We start from the raw sequence: 25,906 nt of genomic DNA on the forward strand, positions 1-25,906 counted from the left end.
CTGATAGTCTCTCTCTCTCTCTCTCTCTCTCTCCTCTCACCTCGCCAACAACTACCCACCTACATCAATAAAAACATAAACAATAACAAAACATTATCCTCCAAACTACAACAAAACAAGAGATAAAGACACACACACACACACACACACACACACACACACACACACACACGTCACCTAAATCTACCAACAGCCTAAAGCTTAAACAAAGATAAGTCACACCTGTCCACTGAACCACTTCGATACACAAACCTGAACATAACTCACAAACGGACAGATGGATTCGGACGAAGAGATTTGGATAGATTTGACGGACGAAGAGACGGATGGACGGATCGGACGAAGAGATTTGATAGACGATTTGACGAAGAGATTTGATAGATTTGACGGACGAAGAGATGATAGACAGACGGACGAAGAGACGATAGACGGACGACGAAGAGACGGATAGACAGACGGACGTAAATATCAACAAATTCACAAAATCACTGAATGTAAACTAAGGAAGAGATACATATAAATAATCAAGAAGATACACTAATGAAAGATAGACATTAAATACCTGTAATCAAGGTGAGATCGAGTTCCCAGGTGTGTGTGTGTGTGTGTGTGTGTGTGTGTGTGTGTGTGTGTGTGTGTGTGTGTGTGTGTGTTTAGAGCACCTGTACCCTCCCACCCCCACGTAAAAGAATGACGCGTGGAGATATTTTGATGCATGAATATTCAGGTGAGAGAGAAGGTAAATTTGTAGATCTTACCTGAGGCTGAGGAAGGGTGAGGTAGGAACATCTCTCTCCACAATACTGCATCTTACATGATCTTCCGTATAGTATAAGAGTCTTTGGTGTTATCTGAGAACGAGAGAGATTTGATGAGTGTATGGATGTGAGAAGATAAATAATAATAACCATAAGAATAACAATTTATAACAACAATAATAATAATAACCAATAACACCCACCCACACACCCACGACATACGTCCCCACACCCACACCCATGATATAACCCATTATACACCCCCTCCCCAACACACACCCACCCCACCCCCACCCCACCCCCACACACCCACGACATACGTCCCCACACCCACACCCATGATATAACCCATTATACACCCTCTCCTAACACACACCCACCCCCACCCCACCCCCACCCCCACACATACACCAGAATGTAGTGATTTCAAAAGTGGGACCGGGCCTTTTAAACTAATAACCACCTGTTTTCTGCCAGTAATTGGGTAAATTTACAAGCGGCGGACACCCCTCCTCCATAACAAGTGTCGCGCCTATCATAATAACTTACCACTATGTTACCCACCTCACTTTATTTTGGTTTTCAGTAAAGACCATTTGTTATTATTATTCAGGGCAGGGTTTTGGGAGGGGAGGGGTAGGGGGAGTGGGTGGGGGAAGGGGGGAGGGCAGAGGAGAGGAAGTGGGGGGTGAGGCAGGTAAATAGTTCTCAGAATGTTGTGGTGTGTGACAATTTAAAAATATTAATGAACGTTATACGCGTCTGGTGATGCAGCTATAAGCGTGCATGGCCCCACACACAGAGTTTGGTTAATTAACATACAGTAATTTGATGCACAGCTCCGCTCATTACATTATATACTGAGGACATAAGTGTTTTTGTTATCCTTAAAACACACACACACACACACACACACACACACACACACACACACACACAAAAGAGCATCGCTTTGTGGAACGTGATATAATTTAGTCAACAATTGTCATATGATCAGAGAGAATTATTTCACTCGTCACTTTTCTAATTACTTATAGACTAGTGTGTGTGTGTGTGTGTGTGTGTGAGAGAGGCAAACGGTGGTGGACACGATCTTAAAATATTTCATGGTGGTACTCGAGAATTTCCTCTTAAAAATTGTTGAAGGTAATACTCGAGGACTCATCCTTAAGGAAAACTTCACCTTACTCAAAAATAAATATAGAAGGTTAAACGCTGACGAGTATAATGACACACACACACACACACACACACACACACACACACACCATCATTATTGGATAAGTTTAAGAAATATTAAATAATACTAAAAGGTGTTGCTCTCTCACAGTCGACCGCTGCACCTATAAGAGAAGGGAGGGGAGCAGGGAGAGGGGTAGTGAGAGGTGGAAAGTGAGAGCCACAGTAAAAATGCTAAATACGCTCGTATCCTCGCCACTCTTTCACTCCCTACCCTCTCCTCCTATCCCCTCTCTCCCTCTTCCTCCTATCCCTCCTATCCCCTCCCACCACCCCTGAGTGTTGGGAGGTGGATGGTGTGATGGCCAACAGCCCCCAGCCATTGCCCTCATTTACACTCTCCCCCACTCCTTTCCCTGCACACACACACACACACACACACACACACACACACACACACCAACAGAAACTGAGGACAAGAATTTAAAGGAAGAGGAAAACAGACTATAAGCACAAAGACAAGAGGAAAACAAAGAAGAAATAACGAAAACAAAATAAAGAAAAATGTAACGAAAACAATGAAGAAAATAATAACAGGAAGAAAAACCAACAAGGAAACTAAAAAAAAAAACGAAAATTAACAAGAACAACAAGACAATGAAAAGCGGGAGAACGAGGAGGAAAACACAGAGAATCAAAACAAATCAAAAACAAAACACCATCGCTACTGAACTGAAAATGACGAACTAAGCGAAGCAAACGTCTTTTTGAGGAGGCAACTAAATGCGACTTAAACAGAGCCCCGGGTATGTGTGTCATGATATCCAACAGGTAAGAAGAAGGTGAGACTCTGGAAGGATAGTGTAATTAGTGCAGGTAAAGGTGAGTTTAAGATACCTGTATGGTGGGAACAATAGATACCTGTGTGATGTAAGTAACGTTAGAGACCTGAAGATTAGACATCCTAGCTTAATTCACCTGAAGATTAACCACTCTAACTCTACCTTGTGGGATTAGATTAAGATTAGATTAGCGTTTGTAAATACTCCAGTAATATCAGGATGAATTTCCCTGTATAAAAGTCGTCTCAGAGCAGAGTAACAAATGTGAGGGGGAAAAAGCGCGAAAATGACGATGGAGTCGTTGGGTGTTGCTTTGGGATCAGCTGATAATGGGAGGGAAAAAACGCGCGCGCTAAAAACGTAAATAGGTAGGCAAGAGGCGGTGGGCGGGGTAGGGGTGGGAAGGGGAGAGGGTGGGGGGTGGCGCAGGAGGGTAGGAGGTGTACAGGGGGTAGGGGGTACAGGAGATTGGGGTGGGCAGGAAGAGGGTAAGCAGGGGAGAGAGAGGGTGTGTACAGGAGGGAGGCATAGGGGAGAGGGAGGGGGAGGGGAGTGTACAGAGGGGCAGGGGGGGAGAGGGGGTACAGGAGGGGGGGGAGGGTGCGAGACTATAAAGGATTCTGGTCAAAAATATCTTCCACTTTTCTGTGTAGACGTTATACGAGGGTTGAATACTTTATGGCGTTACTTTGTAGTGTAAAGAACATACTACAGTGTTATATACTTGCAGAATATGTTTACACCTTCTGATACCAAAGGGGCACAAGGTGGTAAAATATTTTCTATACCGAACCTAACCTAATCCAACCTAACCTAACCTAACCCAACCTAACCTAATCTAACCTAACCCAAGCCAAGCCAACCTATCCATTTTGTTCATAAGACTAATGCAAAGAGACACAAGAGATAAAATACCTCCCTGAAGTGAGTGTAAGAGTTTTGTGTTACTGATAATGATGTTTACTGTTCTTCAGGAGACGTGTGGGACTCCCGAGGGATTTCTGTTACGAGGTCAACACTATTTCAGAGAGCGTCGGTACATAGTTACTTTGCTCTGATGGTGAACGTCTTACATACGAGTGTGTTCCATTTATTTGTATTTTATTTTATAGTTTATTTATTTCAGTTATAAACATTTTTCTGCATTTAATGATAAAAATATTCCCCCAATTTCTGCCATACTTCCCTAAACTACGATTAAAAATTTCCCTGGACTAGGATAAAAAATCCCTAAACAAAATTAAAATCCCTAAACTATAATAAAAAAAATCCCTAAACTGACAAAAAATTTCCCTAAACTATAAAAAAATTCCCTAAAGTCTATGATAAAAATATTTCCCTGAATGAGAAGATTATACATAAAAAAAAATACACAATTGAATTAACCAGAAGTGGAAAATTGTCTCGACGCAGGAGAGGAAAAACAATTTAGATAAAGATAATAGAATAGGAGTGAAAGGCCAAGATAAGCTATATTAACCTTATACATATTTAAGAGCATCTATGGCCATTTAAATAAACTATTCAAGGATTATCTACAAAGACTGAGCTTATATATTCCATCATCTGTTAAAAATAATCTAAAGCAACATTGATTAGCCATGAAATATTCCAAAAATAATCAATAACTGAACTTCAATCACGTAAAAAATATTTCCAAATAATCTAAAATAATCAATAACTACAATCACTTCAACAAAATCTTTCATAAAACCTAAAACAATAAATAACTAATAACTTCAATCACATTCCCCCAAAAATTACTTTCAATTCCATTAACCATAAAACAAAGTTGAATTTTACCTTTAGGCAACATCAACACTTGGTGCACCAGGATCATCACACTCCCACACTGTAAGCTCTAGGTCACAACCACAGTCACACACACACACAACTACACTATCATAAATACCATAATCCTAGCGGCTGTGTGTGTTGTGTTTTAACCCCAGCACTTATACTTTTCTATCTGACATTGGCCGAGTAACACAGACATGATAAAGTGGATTGGAGATTTGATCCTTTGTGGTTAGATGGAGGTACAGTCGCCTGCACTTATACCTGGTACAGTTGCTGGCAAGTTTTGTGAGATGTGGCAGCTTTGTGTTTGTTTACTTTGCATTAAAACTCCCGGAATGGCCCAAAGGAACGTCTCAATAGTAACCAGACTACCGATACTAGATAAATATTCCACATAGTTGCCACATCTCACATAATGCGCCGGCCAGTGTACCAGGTATAAATGCAAGTGACTGTACATCAAAACACAGTACACAACGTCCCTCTCACACTGGCATAAAGACACAGGGATGACTTACGTGTAATGGAGACATTCACTCGAAGATTAGTTCTAACTTCATGTGCTCCCCCATACTTATAGTGGTGATCTGTATATGATAATGACAATAAAGTACCCGCTCTACCCGACAACATCCTCAAAATCTTAAGTGTAAGGCAGAAATTACCTCGTTCGTCTTGGCTGTAATCCGAGTAAGTCGTAGGATCTGCCACAGTGTTTCAACAAGAGTAATGCAAAGGTCACTTACCACGCCGACGACACAGATGCAGTGACCTACATGGCGGCGCTAAAGGGTCACACCAATGATGACCAATCGATCCTAAATTTCACCAGATGTCTCCAAAACCGGATAGGTGACCTTGACCTCTATGACCTAATGACCTTTCTTCGGAGTGACATGACATCAACACAGCTTCCATCGACATTCTTAAGGACACGCATGACCTAGCAAGACCCGTTCAGCTGAAGGGATGAATCCAAACTCAAGAGTGTGAAAAGGTGGTGTTGAGTCAGGCGTCAGCACGAGGGTGTATAAAAAAACCTTCCCTGGTGTAGTCAGTATTGCCTACCCCGGTACTCACTACACTCCTCTATGTCTCCTCTCCATTTCCTAGACAACTTTTCCAGTTTGGAGGAATGGCTACTCGTGCGCCAGACAGTATAAACAGCTCTTATGTCACGGGGCCCGCTCGTAAAACACACGCCGCGCCGAGGATGGCAGAAGGCGGGCGAAAGAGTTAGACGGCGAGTGAGGGTAAATAGCGGGTATTGTCCAGGTTGGTTACATGGTCCAGGCATTAGCAGCATCACAACTCCTCAGTGACCCACAATTCAAGCTCCCCACACCCCCCACAGCAGGCGCCTCACCGACCCTCAGCCTGGCTATGGTGCCACCCCCTTCCTCCCCACCTTTGAGAGGAATGGGACAGTTTAACTGAGTCAGCCAGCAGGACCTGCACATCAGCAATGGAAGTCGTTCAGGTGGAGGATCTGCCGCAGGGAACTGATGCCGTTTTTAGGTCATCACTGATATATAACCCCGCATTAAACCCAGGGACTCTTTTATATCAATTAATCTAACAAGACCAAAGTAAAATAATTCGAAATTCCTTTACTAAGCATGACACTCAACAGTATTTTGAAAAGGGAACATTAAAACACCTACTACTGTACTGTATTTTGAGATTATAAAAATGGACCACCAAAAAATACAACGAGGCTAAAACATTCACGTAATACAGATGTAAAAAAAAAAACATAATGAAAAAAAATACAAACTCTTATTTCTATCACAGCATTTCATTTATCTTAAAAAAATGGGAATAAATCCTGACGAACTGACGTAACGTGACGCTGGAATCACCCCACCTTCATAAATCGGTACCTGGCGATTTTTAATTTAATTTATTTTTTATTCATTTTTGGGGGATAAAAAAAAAAAATAAACTAAAAAAAATCCTACCGTGACACACATATTACAAACACATCCAGAGGGGGGAAACAATATAGTGAAACAGACGTAATAAAGGTAGTACAGTATGGTAGTAATGGAAGAGGTGGAGCATTACATCCTGACGTGTTTCCTTCACTACCACCATGTTGGGGAGGGTAAGAGATAACAGGACCTATCTCCTCCCCTATCTCTCACACAATACAGAGATAGGGAGAAATTAACATGAATATATAGACAGACAGACAGACAGACATAGATAGATAAATAGATAGATAGATAAATAGATAAATAGATGGATAGATAAGAGAGAGAGAGAGAGAGAGAGAGAGAGAGTTAGTTAGTTTCATCCTCCACTTCATTAGTCAGGTTTTATAAAGACCCGGCAATAAATTTACGTTGACTGGCGAAATAAGAAACACTCACTCGCTCTCTCTTCACACACACACACACACACACATATATATATATATTGGCTCTCTGTCTGTCTCTTATAAACACGCACGTGCACACAAATACAAACACACACAAACACACAGGAATTTATTTCGCTGCAGTCAAACAGTACTTAACAAATCCCAGTGTTTCGGTGTGTATTAGGATTCACCACAGCTCGGATTATTCCATTACCCGATTATTCTGCTACAGAGAACTTTGTCTGCATAATGAAGAATTAAACAAAGGAATAACCAAAAGGACTCCACCCATTAATAGTCTGATATAACCGCACGGTCTGCCATACCGCCATGTTTGTTGTGAAGATGAGAAGAGGGTGTTAGCTATACCCAGAATAGGTTAGGTTAGGTTAGGGACCCATTTATAACCGTGAGTTAGAAGAGGAGGAGGGGGGGGGGAGTGTGTCATCGAACCAACGACCTTTAGGAGAGGATGAGAGTGTTGTATTAATTGGGCCACTCTGTACCCATTCAGTAGACATAGTGACAAAGCTAGTAGCCCAGGATAATTAGCAGTGATAAGAGGTTAACGAGGGGCCACACACACACACACACACACACACACACACACACACACACACACACACACACACACACACACACACGTTCGTTACATATACTGGGTTGTAAAAAAAAAAAATACCCTGATTTTTAATTGACCTGTACGTTAAATGAATAAACCAAGATATACTGTAGTAGTTTATATATATTCTCTCTCTCTCTCTCTCTCTCTCTCTCTCTCTCTCTCTCTCTGTACATCCCAAACTGTATTTCAATTTGTGTTCATTGGTGTAAATCAGATTCTGTATGTGTGCACTCTGTGATATACATTTCGTCATGCATACCACCACCACTACGACCACCACCACCACTATCACCACCACCACCCACGATCACCACCACCACCACCACCACCACTACGACCACCGCCACCACTACGACCACCACCACCACTATCACACACCACCACCATCACCACCATCACCACCACCACCACCACCACCACCACCACTATCACCACTAACCACCACCACCACACCACCACCACCACCACCACCACACTACCATATCACCACCACCACCACTTCACACCACCACCACTCAAACCACCACCACCACTATCACCACCACCACCACCACCACTACACCACCACTACCACCACTATCACCCCACCACCAACATCACCACACACCACCACCACTATCCACCACCACCACACCACCACATCACCACCATACCACCACCACCACCACACACCACCACTATCACCACCACCACCACTACGACCACCACACACCACTACCACCACCACACACCACCACCACCACCACTACACCACTACCACCACCACCACCACCACTATCACCACCACCACCACCACCACTATCACCATCACCACCACCACCACTACCACCACACCACCACTATCACCACCACTACCACCATCACCACCACCACCATCACCACTACCACTATCTACCCTGCACTATCTTTCCCACTACCACCATCACCACCACCTCTCAACCATGCAAATGTCCCAACACTCTTTTATCATTTTTATTAACCGAACTAAAATCCATCTGTTTACCCCCGTGTGTTTTGGGATTTAAATTAGAGTGTTTATTCAGATGCAGATGTGGTTATTGGCTGGTGAAAATAATTAACAGCGAACACGGACACCAGGTGACAATAACGTACAAATCTTACCTGCCATGAACGTGAGGTTAATTAATATGGTCAATTATCTGTGTTTATTTATCTATATTTATCGTCTATCTATCTATCGTTTGACTATCTATCAATCTATCTATCGAATCTATCTATCGCTGAGGGCAAAGATCATAGTTACAACCCAGAAACCAAATTCTAAACCGACAGACAAACAGACAGACAGACACAAAACACAATACCCTAACTGTATATATACCCGGTTTTGCGTGTGAGGGGGGGAATAAAAAAAAAGAGAGACAAGACATAATAGAGAAAGGTTTCAAACACGCAAACAAGAGAGAAACGGTGAGAGAAAGTGAGAGACAAATAGAGACGTTCTCTCCACACGACCATCTGGAGGATATACAAAAACATAAACAGTGGAGCTATGAGGAATCTTACTTAAGACCCGAGACTCTCACCACCTACTGAGAGAGAGGACAAAGAAAAAAAAAGAATGACAGATAACGAAAGAAAGAATGATAAAAAAAAGAAACTAGACAGACAAAGAGAGAGAGACAGACACAGAGCACCACCATGAATCCACCTTATTACACGACAGCTTTACAACCCACGAAGAAAACTTCCCTTCCTTACAGACAAATTAAGAAGAATCACACTGAGGAAGAGAGAGGAAGGGGGGGGACGGCAGGTAAGAGACCCACAACTATATATAATTTCCCGAACACCTGAGAACTAAATCATTAATAGCCAGAGTCTTTACTACAGTCTTAACCCTAACCTAACCTAACCCAACCCAACCCTAACCTAAACCTAACCTAACCTAACCTAACCTAACCTAACCTAACCCTAACCTACCCTAACCTAACCTAACCCTAACCTACCCTAACCTAACCTAACCTAACCCTAACCTAACCCTAACCTACCCTAACCACTAATACCTGAATGATATACCCAGCCACATTGCAGGGCCAGAACCTTAGAAAAGCAAAAACAAAATAAGAAGTTCTCCTACAATCTTCTTCAGCACACATACACACACACACACACACACACACACACACACACACACACACACACACACACACACACAGACGGTAAAAAGCTGAACGATATATCCACAGTATTATATCATCAAAATGTGTCAACTCCCCAGCTTCGTTTTGTCCTGGGAGAGCATATATTACTGGCGCGAGGAACATAGGGTGGCGTTATGTGTCTGGTGCCTCTAATTCCAGTGAGAAAATGGAAGAAGGAGGTGTGGGTTGGGAAAGAGGGAGGGTTGGGAAGGGGGGAGGGTGGAGGGTTGGGAGAGGGGAGGGTTGGGAAGAAGGGAGGGTTGAGAGAGGAGGAGGGGTTGGAGAAGAGGAGGGGTTGGGAAGAGGAGAGGGAGGTGGGGTTAAGGAAGGACAGGAAAGAAAGATGGGGAGTGGTAGGTAAGGAGGGAAGGGAGGGAGAGAGAAAAATAGGGAGGGAGAGAGAGAGAGAGAATAAAAAAAAAACCATCGTGGGAATATTTACACTACGATAACCTCGCCTATTGTAAAAGACTTCCTACAATAACAAAAAAATAACTCTCGGAATTACGACGACAGCCTCACGTATTGTAAAACGAAACCCTCAACCTCTCCTCACACCACCACGAACACGAGACACACACGATAGCCTCACTTATTGTAAAAAAAAAAATAAATAAAAAACTCATCGTCTCACAATACCCCCACCACCAATACGAGACACACACGATAGCCTCACGTATTGCAGAAAGGCGTCCGTGACAAGGCGATGGAATATTGATTATTCTAACCCGTGTTGTTGTGCTTCAGCCGATGGTTTTCAGTCCGTCATCCCATATTGCTTAAAATCCATCTCGAACGGACGTGGTTGTCTAGGAGGATAGAGCCACCACAGAGAGAGATTGGAGGAAGGGGTACCTGAGATTGGAGGAGGAAGAAGCTGAGATTGGAGGTGGCTATACAATGAGAGAGAGAGAGAGAGAGAGAGAAAACATACAAAAATGAAACGTACATACAATCAATCAGACACAGACAGACAGACAGAGACACAGGTACAAAAACACACTCACACACACACACAGATTCAGACAGACAGATGAAAGAAACAAAAGGCCATCCAACCCCCTTTATATTTACATGGTATTGCGACCCATACACATAGAAAGACTAACTCCGTGTTCAAAAGACATGTCGTATTTCAATGCCAGTATCACCTTGTTCATTTTTGTTTTGTTCAGGTAGATGGAGAGTTCAAACCCACTGTTCAACACTTGTTCACGCCATGGCTTTGTTAACGGTTTGATTACGTTTTTTTAACCCCACAACCCCCTCCCACCCCTCACCCCCCACCCCCCAACCTCTCACCTCTCTTGAGTCCGATGTTTTGATCGGATGTTTGTAAGTCATCGTATTGAAAGGGGTTGCCATTCGTACTCAGGTGGTTAAATCATCGTACTCAGGCGGTTAAATCATCGTACTCAGGCGGTTAAATCATCGTAGTCAGGCGGTTAAATCATCGTAATCAGGCGGTTAAATCATCGTACTCAGGCGGTTAAATCATCGTACTCAGGCGGTTAAATCATCGTACTCAGGCTGTTAAATCATCGTAATCAGGCGGTTAAATCATCGTACTCAGGCGGTTAAATCATCGAACTCAGGCGGTTAAATCATCGTACTCAGGCGGTTAAATCATCGAACTCACAGGTTAAACCATCGTACTCAAGGGGATAAGGCAAACCGTACTCAGGAGGTCATAAATCATCGACAGACACGGGGCTAAGCATTATAATTGTACACAGTCTTTTCTTAAGCGAAGGAAAATTGCTAATATGTCTAAGTTATACAGAGTTTGTTTGGCCTACAGGTCTAATGAACATTACGGCCAGACCCAAAGTTTTGTTTAGTGAAGAATCTTAAAAGTCTGGTACAATTTCCTGTCATAAGACCCCCACTTTAACTACGTGGTGGGTGTTAAGACGGAGGCAGAGAGAGAGAGAGAGAGAGAGAGAGAGAGAGAGAGAGAGAAACTAGTCATTCTTGTATCACCACAAAGCTCAAATCCTACACATTAAACGAAGACTATAACACACCCCGGAATTAATAGAGAGTCCATGAGATATAACTGCCAGATGAGGAGGAGGAAGAGGGGAAGTTTCTCGAGATAAGCGACTTTGTGCCCTTCTCCGTGCTGCTCCCTTCTGCTGGTTTTCCCACTGCTTCTGCTTGGGCTGGGCAGTAAGGCAGTACCTGTGTCACCTGGAGGAGGGGCGTGGCAGAGGTATCAGAAGGACGAGGTGGTGGTGCTAACTCCCTACTGGCTCCAGGTGGCGCTTCAACTTCAGGATTATCATTGGCATCCCTCCCTCACGCAGAAGGTTGTCACGGTAAGAGTTGAAGGCTGTAGTAGTGGTAGAAGGTGGTAGAAGTATCCTCAACTCCGGCTCATTCCTCGTAGAGTTTTCTAAAGTTCATATAATGCTCTAGTGTTTGTTGCAGCCGTCGCCAAAGCCCTTCTGTAGAGCCTCCTTCAGCAGCGTCATCACTATACTTTTCTGCGATGCTTCTCGACACCCGACACACAGTCTTGAGTTACGAGCGTGTCTGTTAAGAAGTCTCTAAGTCATTTAAAAACTCGACAAGTAATTTCCTCTTGTCAGTTTCACCATGGAAGACCTCCTCATGCTGTCTGAGAACAAACCTGAAGATGTGAGTGTTTTCTAGTGCCTGGGTGTGGGGGAAGGAGGGGGAGGGTGTGGGGGCAGGGGGAAAGGAAGGGGTGTGGGGGCAGGGGGAAAAGAGGGGCAGGAGTCTACTAACACACACACACACCCTGGTCAGCAACGTGTTATGGTGATCACAACGAACAGCCTCGTCTACTGGTGCTGCTTTACTGTTACCTCTTGTGGTATCGTTATCCCTGATTCTGGTATAAATTTTCTAAGACCACAGACTCTCTCTCTCTCTCTCTCTCTCTCTCTCTCTCTCTCTCTCTCTCTCTCTCTCTCTCTTGTTCATCTCCATTTCACATTGTTACTGTGGTAGATAATTATCGACACTTTCCCCTCTTCCTCTCCCACTCCTCTTCCTCTCTCCCTCTTTCTCTCTTTTACTTGGGCCCACTCTCTCCTCTTCTCTTCATTGTTGACCATTTTTCTTTCTTATTTTCATTCATAATTTTTTTTCTTTTCTCTTCTCTTACCTGACCCCCTCTCTCTCTTCTTCATCTTTCATCCTTTCTCCTTTGTCCCCACCCTCTCTCTCTCTCTCTCTCTCTCTCTCTCTCTCTCTCTCTCTCTCTCTCTCTCTCTCTCTCTCTCTCTCTCTCTTCTTCCCTCCCCTCTCCTTCCTCTTCCTCCCTCTCCTTCCTTCCCTTCCTCTCAAATCCTTCTCAGCCCCCTCTATTCCCTCTCCTTTCTTCCCCAGACAATCCCCTCTGTTCCTCTCCTCTAAACATCCTCCATTCCCCTCGCCTCCCTCTCACAACCCTTCCCTCTCACCCCCCTCCACAAGGCCGTCTCATTATCCTCCTTTCCTTCATAATTCATTCTCTCTCTCTCTCTCTCTCTCTCTCTCTCTCTCTCTCTCTCTCTCTCTCTCTCTCTCTCTCTCTCTCCCTCCCTCCTTTCACCAATTCCAGGAATCGACCCCACGTTCTCACATTACACCAGATGATGGTCACCCACTCAGCCACAAAGGATGAGGCACTTGAGGACACATCTGTTATAGAGAGGGAAAGAAAGAAAGTAAGTAAGAAAGAAAGAAAGAAAGAAAGAAAGAAAGAAAGAAAGAAATAAAGAAAGACCGAGAGTAAAAAAGATAAAACATAAAAACAAAAAAGAACGAAAGCGACAAAAACACAACGAAAAAGAGAAAGAAACAAAGAGAAAAGAAAGAAAGAAAGAGAGAGTGAGAGAGAAAGAGAGAGAGAAAGAGAGAGAGAGTAAAAGAGGTGCTCAGGACACGTCGACTCCAGCTGTCGGCATCAACGAGAAATTTTTAGTCTTCTTATTTATGCAAATTATCGTCAGGTTATAGAAGTAGGCTACCTTAAATCACCCGTGTCTTTGTTTATTTACTTGTTTATATATTTTATTTATTTGTTTATCTATTTTATTTACTTGTTTATCTATTTACTTGTTTAACTATTTTGTTTACTTGTTTATCTATTTATTTATTCAGATAATTACTTTATTTTTATTTTATTTATTTTTATTTATTTTTTATATTTATACCTATATATTTACTTAATTTGTTCACATATTTACTTATTATTTTCATATATTTACTTATTTTTACCTATATTTACTTATTTATTCATTTGTATAAGTCGAGTTAAACAGAGATAATCGGTGAATTAACCCGCACATATTATAATCAACAGAAACATAAACGGGATATAGTACGACCCATACATGACCCATATATAGTAAGGGACCTGTTTTTCTCCCTCGGGACGGGGAACTTAGGGAATTTATACGATATCCTGGTCACCGTTGCAGGGAAATTCAGGTTAAAACTCATAAAACAGAATTTCTTCAGATCAGTGACATTGACCTTTGACCTTTGAACCTTATGTGACCTCTCTAATATGTGGGCAGTTGAAATACAGTCCGGATACCAAAATTATTAAGACATACAAACATACAGAGAGTTATTTCATTATTACCTCTGACGTTAAGTAAATATAGATATTATACAGAGACAAGATATACACTCAGATAAATGCCGAGTGTTATATAAATATGTGATGCTTAATATACAAATAAATCATATTATTCAACAAACAACAAGAAAATACAGTTTAGATTCAAGAGTATTGGGGGACAGATACAATATAAATACAAAATATACCAGCACACACATACACACAGTACAGATGAAACAACAATAGCAATGTATACAACACAACAAGCGGACGGTTCACCCACTATCTGGTCAAACTGGCTTCGGAAAAATAAAACAACTTTTAAAATCGAAAAATCCTAAAAAAAAAAAATATCTACAAAAATCCTTAGAAATCAGGAAAATAGCCTAAATAAACCTAACCTAAACCAAAACCAAACCAAACCTGACCTAAACAAACCAACATCATAAACCAGTGGTGTGTGTGTGTTAAAGGCTTTACACCAACACCTCTTCTCTTACTCCTGACAAACATTTAAATAAACGCATCACGTCCTTTGTGTCATTAGATTTTTAACGCCAAACCAACACGAAAAAAATAATAATAATCATGTTTTTTAAAAGTATAAGACTCGAATTTGTTAACATTTTAAAACGGGTGTGTTATCATGAGGCCAGTGAGAGACCGTTTCCGATGGATTTCAAGCGATTTAGGGTTATGTTAGGGAAAACTTTTAGGGGAATACTGGGGAAGGACTTGGGGACATTCTACAACTGACAACACAACATTCCACACCAACATCAACACACACACACAGACACACACACACACACACACACACACACACACACACACACACACAGACAAACCCACAGAGACAAACACACAGAGACAACACACACACACACACACACACACACACACACACACACACACACACACACACACACACACACACACACACACACACACATAAACAGGGCAGGTTATCATCAAGTCGACCACTGTTGCTTTTACCCTTTTTTGCACCTCCAAATTGCGACCCCTTTTTTTGTTCTTCTTTTGTTTCCTGTCTGTTTCCGGGTTGTGTTATCCTCTGTGTATCTCTATTGTTGTTGTTGTTGTTGTTGGAAAATATATTCTTGCATTTTTTTAACCTCTTTAATCAAAGGGTTAAATCTTCGTAATCAAGGGGTTAATTCTTCGTAATCAAGGGGTTAATTCTTCGTAATTAATCAAGGGGTTAAATCTTCGTAATCAAGGGGTTAAATCTTCGTAATCAAGGGGTTAATTCTTCGTAATCAAGGGGTTAAATCTTCGTAATCAAAGGGTTAAATCTTCGTAATCAAGGGGTTAAATCTTCGTAATCAAGGGGTTAAATCTTCGTAATCAAGGGGTTAATTCTTCGTAATCAAAGGGTTAAATCTTCATAATCAAGGGGTTAAATCTTCATAATAAAGGAGTTAAGTTGTCTTACTCACTCGGGTTAATTCACTAGAGGGGGTTACCGCGACACTCAAGGGGTGAAGACAAACCAAGGCAGTACAGAGGGGTGAGAGAGAAGTTACTATATTCCCTACTTAAAAATTCTCCCCCAGACTTCCTCCCTAGGGACCAAGAACCCCAGAACCTCCCCACCCCCCACACCCCCCTCCAATCCTCGCTACTTCAAGACACACGACGGCCCCAGTGCAACAAAGGGCCAAAAAGACATTTATAATGGAGAGACATATGCCCTTTTTTCACCAAGAGAACCATATATCCTTGTCACCCGTACAAGAAAATATTCACCCCCGTAAATCACCGGAATTTCTGCCCTTTTCCCCCCCATGACAAGTCTAGGGAATTATTTTTTACCCTAAATTAGCAGCCAGCTCTCGTGAATCTCTTGTGAGGAATATTTTGGTGTATTTGCAGTTATATCTAGCGGCTCTGCCTTACCATCCCGCCCTCTGTGTTAGCTCTGTGATATTATATGATGGCACTGTAGTATCATTCAACACTAAAGACGAAATCCTTAACACTATGTAACACTGAGTTAGTAAACATACAAAGTTTCGGAGAGGGAGAGTGTGTTAGGTTAAGGGAGGGAGGGTGGAAAAGGACGGGATGGGGAGACTAAGAGCGGAAGGGGGAGAGTGAGAGGAAGGGGGGGGAGAGAGAGAGAGGAAGAGGGAAAGACGAGAAGAGGAGGGGAGGGAAGGGAAAGAGGGAGGGTGAGACACAATTGAGGTAATGCAGAACTATTGGGCAGCAACATACACCATTAATAAGTGTTTTGGGGTCAGGTTTAAAGACAACCAGCTCGAGTCTTACCTCTTAGTGCAGTGACGTGAGAGGGGGTGGCAGCGGTAGCAGTGACGACAGAAGCGGCACTGTATAGGGGTTGGCTGGAGCGGCACTGTATAGGGGTTGGCTGGAGCGGCACTGTAGGGGTTGGCTGGAGCGGCACTGTATAGGGGTTGACAGCAGCGGTAGTGAAGATGACGGATTCTGCAATAACATTAATAACAATGACGAAGATGAAGAATAACATCGTCTTTTCTCATCTCCCCCACCTTACCTGGCCAATTAGTGACGATATACCTTACATACCTCCTCACCCCTCTATGACAGGTTGCTGACTTCATCCCCCCCCCCAATGGTGACACAGTGACATCATACCTCCACTGACCAGGTAAAGACGTCATAACCTAATTGACCAGGTGATCAAACAATACCCAAGGAACAGAAGACACGTCACCGAGGCTAACAAGTCATCCTCGACCCCCCTCCCCAACCCCAGCTGAGGGGGGGGGGAGAAATATATGTGTTTTCACCTCGTCTAATCTCCCCAGCTCTCTCCATCCACCCTGATCTCCCATCATCCACTCTGATCTAGCCATCTCCCACCCTAATCTCTCCACCCCCGACTCTAATCTCCCCACCATCCTTCATCCACTCTAATCTCCCCACCTCCCACCCTAATCTCCCCACCACCCACTCTAATCTCCCCATCTCCCACCCTAATCTCCCCGCACCCTTGTCTCGAGTCTCCCCTCCCCTTGATGGTGATCTTCCCTGGCTTAAGCTTTCACTTCCCCTCAAACAGCCACATTTATCATTCCTCTCTTTCGCACACCACAAAACCTAACCTAATGCTATGATCCCCAACATCTTCGTATCATTGGGGGAGATAGTCTACCAGGGGAGATAGTCTACCAGGGGAGATAGTCTACCAGGAGATAGACCAGGGATAGGTCTAGTCTTTACCAGGAGATAGTCTACCAGGGAGATAGAGATCTACCAGGAGACCAGGGAGATAGTCTAGTCTACTAACCATAGATAGAGATCTACAGGATAGTACTAGGAGATAGTCTATAGTAGGGAGACAGTCTCTACTAGGGAGATAGTCTACCAGGGAGATAGTCTACTGGGGAGATGGTCTACCAGGGGATAGTCTACTAGGGAGATAGTCTACTAGGAGATAGTTTACTAGAGATAGTCTAGTCTACTAGGGAGATAGTCTACAGGAGATAGTCTATAGGGAGATAGTCTACTGGGGAGATAGTCTACTGGGGAGATAGTCTAGGGAGATAGTCTACCAGGGGAGATGGTCAGGAGATAGTCCAGGGAGATGGTCTACTCTCTGGAGATAGGGAGATAGTCTACTCGGGAGAGGAGATAGTCTAACTAGTCTAGAGGGAGATAGTCTACAGGGAGACTAGGGAGATAGTCTCGGAGATAGTCTACTAGGGAGATAGTGGGAGATAGTCTACTAGGGGAGATAGTCTACCGGGGAGATAGTCTACTAGGGAGATAGTCTACCAGGGAGATAGTCTACTCGGGGAGATAGTCTACTAGAGATATGATAGGGGAGATAGTCTACTAGGGAGATAGTCTACTCGGGGAGATAGTCTACCAGGGGAGATAGTCTACTAGGGGAGATAGTCTACCAGGGGAGATAGTCTACCAGGGGAGATAGTCTACCAGGGGAGATAGTCTACTAGGGGAGATAGTCTACCAGGGGAGATAGTCTACTAGGGGAGATAGTCTACCAGGGGAGATAGTCTACTAGGAAAGATAGTCTATTAATCCCTTACAAAAACTTACAACACATACAGATAGTGACGTCAGATCTCTCCCGTTGTCCAGGTAATGACGTCAAAACCTTCCCGGAACAGTTAAGTGACTGTACACTGACCTCGGAATTTAACTATTTTCACCAATTTATTTTTTCCTCACCAAATTTCACATTCAGGTTAATGTTAAAATTGTTAATTATAGTTCAATTAAGCCAAAACAATTATACCAATACAAACAGAGAAAACTATGTTAATTACCGAGGCAGCTTTTATGCCAACGACCACTTGTTAAAACTGAATAATGAAGGAAAAACAATGAAGAGAAGGTTTGTTTTATATGTTAATTTACATTTTGGTGTTAAAAGATAAATGACAGAGAGAGAGAGAGGAAAAACGATAAATAAGAGAAAAAGAAAACAGAACAGGAGACAGAGGGGGAGAGGAAGGGGGAAGGAGAGAGGGGAGAGAGGGTGGAGAGGGAGAGGGGGGAGGGGGCCGTAACTCAGTAATCTATGTCAACACTGGCAGTAAACACAGTGTTTGCAGTAGACAGTGTGGATGTTAGTTCAACCAACACACTCTTCGCTTGTTTGCTTAAGTATATCATTAGCAATGAATTACCTCTGAGATTAATGCTCAGTGACGTAAAACGAGTGCCACTGTTGGAAGGAGGCGGGCGAAAGTTCGTCTGGCTTAAGCTGTTTATACGCGGACCATTGTATAGCGGAGGGAGACCGTCTGGCACTGTTGATTGCCGGTGGTGGAATTTTGGGGAACTGAACGTTCGTCTGGCGTCACCTCTCCAAACGCACATGGGAGACGACAGAGGTTTCCTTTTGTTGTGATGGAGCTGTCTATGTTATGTACACTGTACAGACTTATCACGCTGATGGAAGCTTCGCCAGACGCTCATTCGACAATGGTGGTCGTTGGTTTGATCCCGGGATATACCTCAAGTCGACACACCAATAAATAAAGAGTACCTGACGTTACTGTTGGGGAAATGAAGACAGTTGAGTGCAGTGCCTCCTTGTGTGTACCGTCTCCAGTAACTAGAATGGCCTATGACAACAACTTTCCATTCCACCACAAAATAAAAGTATAATAAAAATGTTGTTTATACTTCACTGAGCTAAGTCCTTCCCTCACCTAACACCTCACACAGGAGATGTGATTTTGTATTCCATTTCACGTAAACTTTTGAATATACACAAACTGTTCTTCTGCGGGTAATAAAAGGATGAAATTAACAAGTTGGGTGGATGCTCAATAGGCAGAGGAAAACACAATACAACACAACACAACACACGATAATACTACAACAAAAACAAACTTACCGCAACACAAAATAACAAGACATTACAAGCAAAAAGCAACACACAACACAACACAGGAACCAGTGGAGCGTCACACGTGAGAGGCAACTGGACTGAGAAGCGTGTCGACCTAACATCACTAGGGAAATCATATCACCCAACTCACTCCCAGCTGGCGATGTATAGCCAGCCATCTGAGGCGTCACCATTCTACGACAGCTGGTGGTCGTCTAACAGTCACCAGTCAACATACAGCTGGTGGTCGTCTAACAGTCACCAGTCAACATACAGCTGGTGGAGGGGTACTAACAGTCAATATACAGCTGGTGGTCGTCTAACAGTTACCAGTCAATATAAACAGCAAGAGAGTAAATGAAACACTCACTCAATCTCTCTTTCTCCAACCTTCCTTACCTCCCCCTCTCTCTCCTAGTCTCCAAACAACCTTTCCTCTCTCTCTCCGTCGCTTCCTTACTCTCCCCTCTCTCTCCTCTCTCCAAACAACCTCCCTCTCTCTCCTAGTCTCCAACAACCTCCTCCCCGTCTCTCTCCTAGTCTCCAAACAACCTTACCTCCCTCTCTCTCTCCGTCCTTCCTTACCTCTCCCTCTCCTCGTCTCCCCCGCCTCACACAGCCCTCAGGAGAAACAATAATATCACCTCTGAGCCACATCAACAAAGGGGAACACAGAATACATTGATTGTCATCTCACGGCGCGCGTACTGAACCCCTGAGAGATTATTCGTTTTATTCCCTCCCTGGCGACTCAATCACCAATGAAATAATGCGCTTTACGCTATGTTCGCCAACTCAAACACTAAGGGATTAACGCGGTTTATTGCGCACTTGGCACCTCAACTGTTGCGAAATAAAAGATTTTATTTTTATATTCCGCAACTCAAAAGTTTCTAAACGAATACCTGCCCAAAATACTAAGTAACTCAGCCACCAATAGTATAATAATGTGTTATATTCCCTACTAGGTAACTCAGCCACCAATAAAATAAGGTTATATTTGGTACTCGGTAACTCACCAAAAGAAACCAACGCCACAATATTCTACCCCTGGTAACTCAAGTGAGCAGTAATGTCCATTATTTCGTGTTTGGTAACTTTATCACCAATGGAACAACATCATAATTTATTCCATTTTGAGCAACTCGGCGAGAGACAGAACTGCAATACCTTATTACCTTGCCGGCAACTCTTTCACCGAGGGAATAGCCGGGCAATATTTCCCAGATGGCAGCACTACAGCTATATTGTGTGGCTGGTCTTGTCAACTGGGAGGAGGGGGGGGTAAGATCAAATAATTACCCGCAACAGAAATAAGCAAAGCCGCTGAACCAAAATGCATAATTCCAAAAACCTGACACAACCCAATCCAGCCAATAAGAGACTTTTCCATAACAGGCAACCTGTTAGCCACTAATAGGACGATCTTATTTCATACATCGGCAACTCAGCCACCAATAGGACGCTGCATCTTATTCCATACACGGCAACTCAGCCACCAATAGACGCTGCATCTTATTTCATACGCACCGCCAGCCATCAATAGGGACGTGCCATCTACTACACGGCAACTCATTAGCTAATTAATAGGACGCCGGGTCTTATTTCATACACGGCAACTCAGCCACTCAAATAGGACGCTGGCCTTTATTTCATACACGGCAACTCAGCCACTCAATAGGACGCCGGTTCTATTCCATACCCGCAAATCAGCCACCAATAGGACGCTGCATCTTATTTCATACCGCAACTCAGCCACCAATAGGACGCCGTGATCTATTTCATATAACGGTAACTCAGCCACCAATAGGACGCCAGACCTTTTATTTCATACACGGTAACCTCTTCAGCCACTAATAGGGACGCCGATCTTATTCCATACACGGCAAATTCAGCCATCAATAGGACGCCGATCTATTTCATACATCATAACTCAGCCACCAATAGGGACGCCGCATTTTATTTCATACACGGCAACTCAGCCACCAATAGACGCATCTTATTCCATACACGGCAACTCAGCCACCAATAGGACGCCGCATCTTATTTCATACACGGCAACTCAGCCACCAATAGGGACGCTGCATCATATTCCATACACGGCACTCAGCTAATTAATAGGACGCGTCTTATTTCATACCCGGCAACTCAGCCACCAATAGGGACGCCGCATCTTATTTCATACCCGGCAACTCAGCCACCAATAGGGACGCCGCATCTTATTTCATACCCGGCAACTCAGCCACCAATAGGGACGCCGCATCTTATTCCATACCCGGCAACTCAGCCACCAATCCAATAAACAGCCATTATTCAACGCCCGGCAACTGAGCCACCAAGGCAATAATATGAACTCGCAGATTACGCCGGATCGTCACCCGAGTGGAGCGCCGTAATAATACAAAGGCGAGTCGACAATAACACCATGTACCCCAGACTAACGCGAGGTCAGAGTTACATACAGGAGACCCCGTTATGATATATATATATACAGGTCACACTGTGGATATCTCCTAGAGTCATTCAACAGAGCGTGAGATAAGAATCGTCACTCTGAAAGCAAAGGAGTTGAAGGCAGGAACTATGTGACTCTTATTGTGTGGTGACTAACTAACTAACACAATGACATGAATAAACAAGGACAAACAAGAATCAACAAAAACAAACAAGAATCAACAAAGATAAACAAGAATAAAAACACAAAGACAAACGGATGAATAAACACCAATGACATACAAGAGAAACAAACAAACAAACAAACAAACAGATCAATGGTGCCCTTCCAACATTTTATTTACTCGACATAAAACACCAAACAAACTCACTGACCGTCAATTAAACATTTACCTCAATTACCAGTGACGTCATCCCCCCCCCCCCCTTGGAACCATTCAACTTTACCTGTGAATTTCAAGATCAGGTGAAATATAGCCAATAACACACACACACACACACACACACACACACACACACACACACACACACACACACACACACACACACACACACACACACACACACACACACACACACACACACACACACACACACCCCAAGATGGTTCGTGTTTGGTTTGTCATCTGAAAACAAAATATCACATGAAGATTAGGCACCCAAGCTGATTCCACCTGTTGACTAAACACATTAATACTACATGGAGGAGGTTAGGTTACGTTAGGTTAGGTTAGGTTAGGTTAGGTTAGGTTAGCGTTAAGGTGGTTAAACTTCAGGTGAAATAAACTAGCGTGTCTAATCTTCACGTGAACCCCATCACAACATAGAGAATCCTTGAAACATCACCATAGGAGTTAAAGGAACCAATACCTGTCTGCAACACGTCCCTACATAGGCAATATTCCCGTGCACGATCATGCAACATTATGCAACGCCTAAACATCATGCAGTCACACGCACCCGCATCAACACCGCCGGAGGAGAGATAAGGGCAGTGAAAGTGTCATTATAAAGAGGCAGTGAAAAGTGGTTTTATGGAGAGGAGAGGCAGTGAAAAGTGGTATTATGGAGGGAAGAGGCAGTGAAAAGTGGAATTATGGTGGAGAGAGGCAGTGAAAAGTGGTATTATGGAGAGGAGAGGCAGTGAAAGGTGGAATTATGGAGGGAAGAGGCAGTGAAAAGTGGAATTATGGTGGAGAGAGGCAGTGAAAAGTGGTATTATGGAGAGGAGAGGCAGTGAAAGGTGGAATTATGGAGGGAAGAGGCAGTGAAAAGTGGAATTATGGTGGAGAGAGGCAGTGAAAAGTGGTATTATGGAGAGGAGAGGCAGTAACCTAACCTAACCTAACCTAACCTAACCTAACCCAACCTAACCTAATCCAACCTAACCTAATACTAGTGCTGAAGAACGAAAACAGTAAACAGAAAACTTAAAAGAATTCTCTCCTTTAACGTTTCCAGAATATGAATGGGCGTAATCCCATTAGACAATTTACCACTGGACAAAACTCTACCAGACAAAATCCCAACGAGAAAAACCAACCAGACAAAACCCTACTGGACAAAATCCCACACGAGAAAAGCCAACAGGACAAAATCCCACCAAATGTTAAAATCCTATTACATAAACGGATAAAACTGACAAAAATCCCCATGTCTGTGAGAGGCCACCCCTTCTTAATACCGTGTCGCGAGGCTGTTATCACTGTCATTACTCAAACAACACAAGCCTTTCAGACCTCAACCCCAACACCTGTACCGGAGCCAATGTTCAGTGTGTGTGTGTGTGTGTGTGTGTGTGTGTGTGTGTGTGTGTGTGTGTGTGTGTGTGTGTGTGTGTGTGTGTGTGTGTGTGTGTGTGTGTGTGTGTGTGGTGTGTGTGTGTGTGTGTGTGTGGTGTGTGTGTGTGTGTGTGTGTGTGTGTTTTAGGTTGAGGAGGTATACTTTAAAATATAAAATACATTAATTCCATTTTTTTCTTTCCATAGTTGAATAATTATATATACACAGACAGACATACATACATATAGGATACATACAGACAAGCATATATAATCAGACAGACAGACAGATAGACACAAAGACAGACAGGTAAGAGACAGGGGGACTAACTGTACGCCAACGCTGTGTTATAATCTGAGCAAAATTTCGAGAATAAAAAAAATAAATAAAAACCCCAAAACAAAAGGTTGGTAAACACAGTAATCTCTAAAAAGGCTTCGTGGAATCCTCTTTACGACAGGTCCTGCTGAGGGCGCAGTAAACTCTCTCTGCGGGCGAAAGAAAATGAGAATATCTAACGTTTACCGGGGGAGAGAGGCGCCCCGGCCTTTAAACTATGCTGCATATACTGTACCCTGGGTCTACTGTATCCAAGGGCTGCTGTATCTAGAGCTTACTGTACCCTGGGTCTACTGTATCCAAGGGCTGCTGTATCTAGAGCTTACTGTACCCTGGGTCTACTGTATCCAAGGGCTGATCTAGAGCTTACTGTACCCCTGGTCTACTGTATCCAAGGGCTGCTGTAACGAGCTTACTGTACCCTGGGTCTACTGTATCCAAGGGCTGCTGTATCTAGAGCTTACTGTACCCTGGGTCTACTGTATCCAAGGGCTGCTGTATCTAGAGCTTACTGTACCCTGGGTCTACTGTATCCAAGGGCTGCTGTATCTAGAGCTTACTGTACCCTGGGTCTACTGTATCCAAGGGCTGCTGTATCTAGAGCTTACTGTACCCTGGGTCTACTGTATCCAAGGGCTGCTGTATCTAGAGCTTACTGTACCCTGGGTCTACTGTATCCAAGGGCTGCTGTATCTAGAGCTTACTGTACCCTGTCTACTGTATCCAGGGCTGCTGTATCTAGAGCTTACTGTACCCTGGTCTACTATATCCAAGGGCTGCTGTATCGAGAGCTTACTGTACCTGGCCTACTGTATCCAAGGGCTGCTGTATCTAGAGCTTACTGACCCTGGGTCTACTGTATCCAAGGGCTGCTGTATCTAGAGCTTACTGTACCCTGGGTCTACTGTATCCAAGGGCTGCGTACCAGAGCTTACTGTACCCTGGGTCTACTGTATCCAAGGGCTGCTGTATCTAGAGCTTACTGTACCCGTCTACTATATCCAGGGCTGCTGTACCAGAGCTACTGCACCTGGGTCTACTATATCCAAGGGCTGCTGTATCTAGAGCTTACTGTACCCTGGGTCTACTGTATCCAAGGGCTGCTGTATCTAGAGCTACTGTACCCTGGGTCTACTATATCCAAGGGCTGCTGTACCTAGAGCTTACTGTACCCTGGGTCTACTATATCCAAGGGCCCTGTACCTAGAGCTTACTGTACCCTGGGTCTACTGTATCCAAGGGCTGCTGTATCTAGAGCTTACTGTACCCTGGGTCTACTGTATCCAGGGCTGCTGTATCTAGAGCTTACTGTACCCTGTCTACTGTATCCAAGGGCTGCTGTATCTAGAGCTTACTGTACCCTGGGTCTACTGTATCCAAGGGCTGCTGTATCTAGAGCTTACTGTACCCTGGTCTACTGTATCCAAGGGCTGCTGTATCCAGAGCTTACTGTACCCTGGGTCTACTGTATCCAAGGCTGCTGTATCTAGAGCTTACTGTACCCTGGGTCTACTGTATCCAAGGGCTGCTGTACCTAGATTACTGTACCCTGGGTCTCTATATCCAAGGGCTGCTGTACCTAGAGCTTACATTTCACTTGGCCCACTGTATCCAAGGGCTGCTGTATCTAGAGCTTACTGT

General features: G+C 43.6%; 1 protein-coding gene and 1 long non-coding RNA gene across 2 annotated transcripts in view; one reads left to right on the top strand and one right to left on the bottom strand.

Annotated features, from left to right (window-relative positions):
- Positions 1–25,906, bottom strand: part of LOC121855257 — a 101,757-nt gene that overhangs the window by 52,580 nt on the left and 23,271 nt on the right. The window contains exons 3-4 of the long non-coding RNA XR_006086754.1: positions 16,612–16,788; positions 759–851 (exon numbers count right to left, since the gene is read on the bottom strand). This is a non-coding gene — a long non-coding RNA (uncharacterized LOC121855257). The remainder of the gene's footprint in view (positions 1–758; positions 852–16,611; positions 16,789–25,906) is intronic.
- Positions 1–25,906, top strand: part of LOC121855256 — a 73,540-nt gene that overhangs the window by 25,834 nt on the left and 21,800 nt on the right. The window lies entirely within an intron of this gene.

Source organism: Homarus americanus, unplaced genomic scaffold (genome assembly GCF_018991925.1).
Source record: "Homarus americanus isolate GMGI-L3 unplaced genomic scaffold, GMGI_Hamer_2.0 scaffold24430, whole genome shotgun sequence".
NCBI classification, from domain to species: domain Eukaryota; kingdom Metazoa; phylum Arthropoda; class Malacostraca; order Decapoda; family Nephropidae; genus Homarus; species Homarus americanus.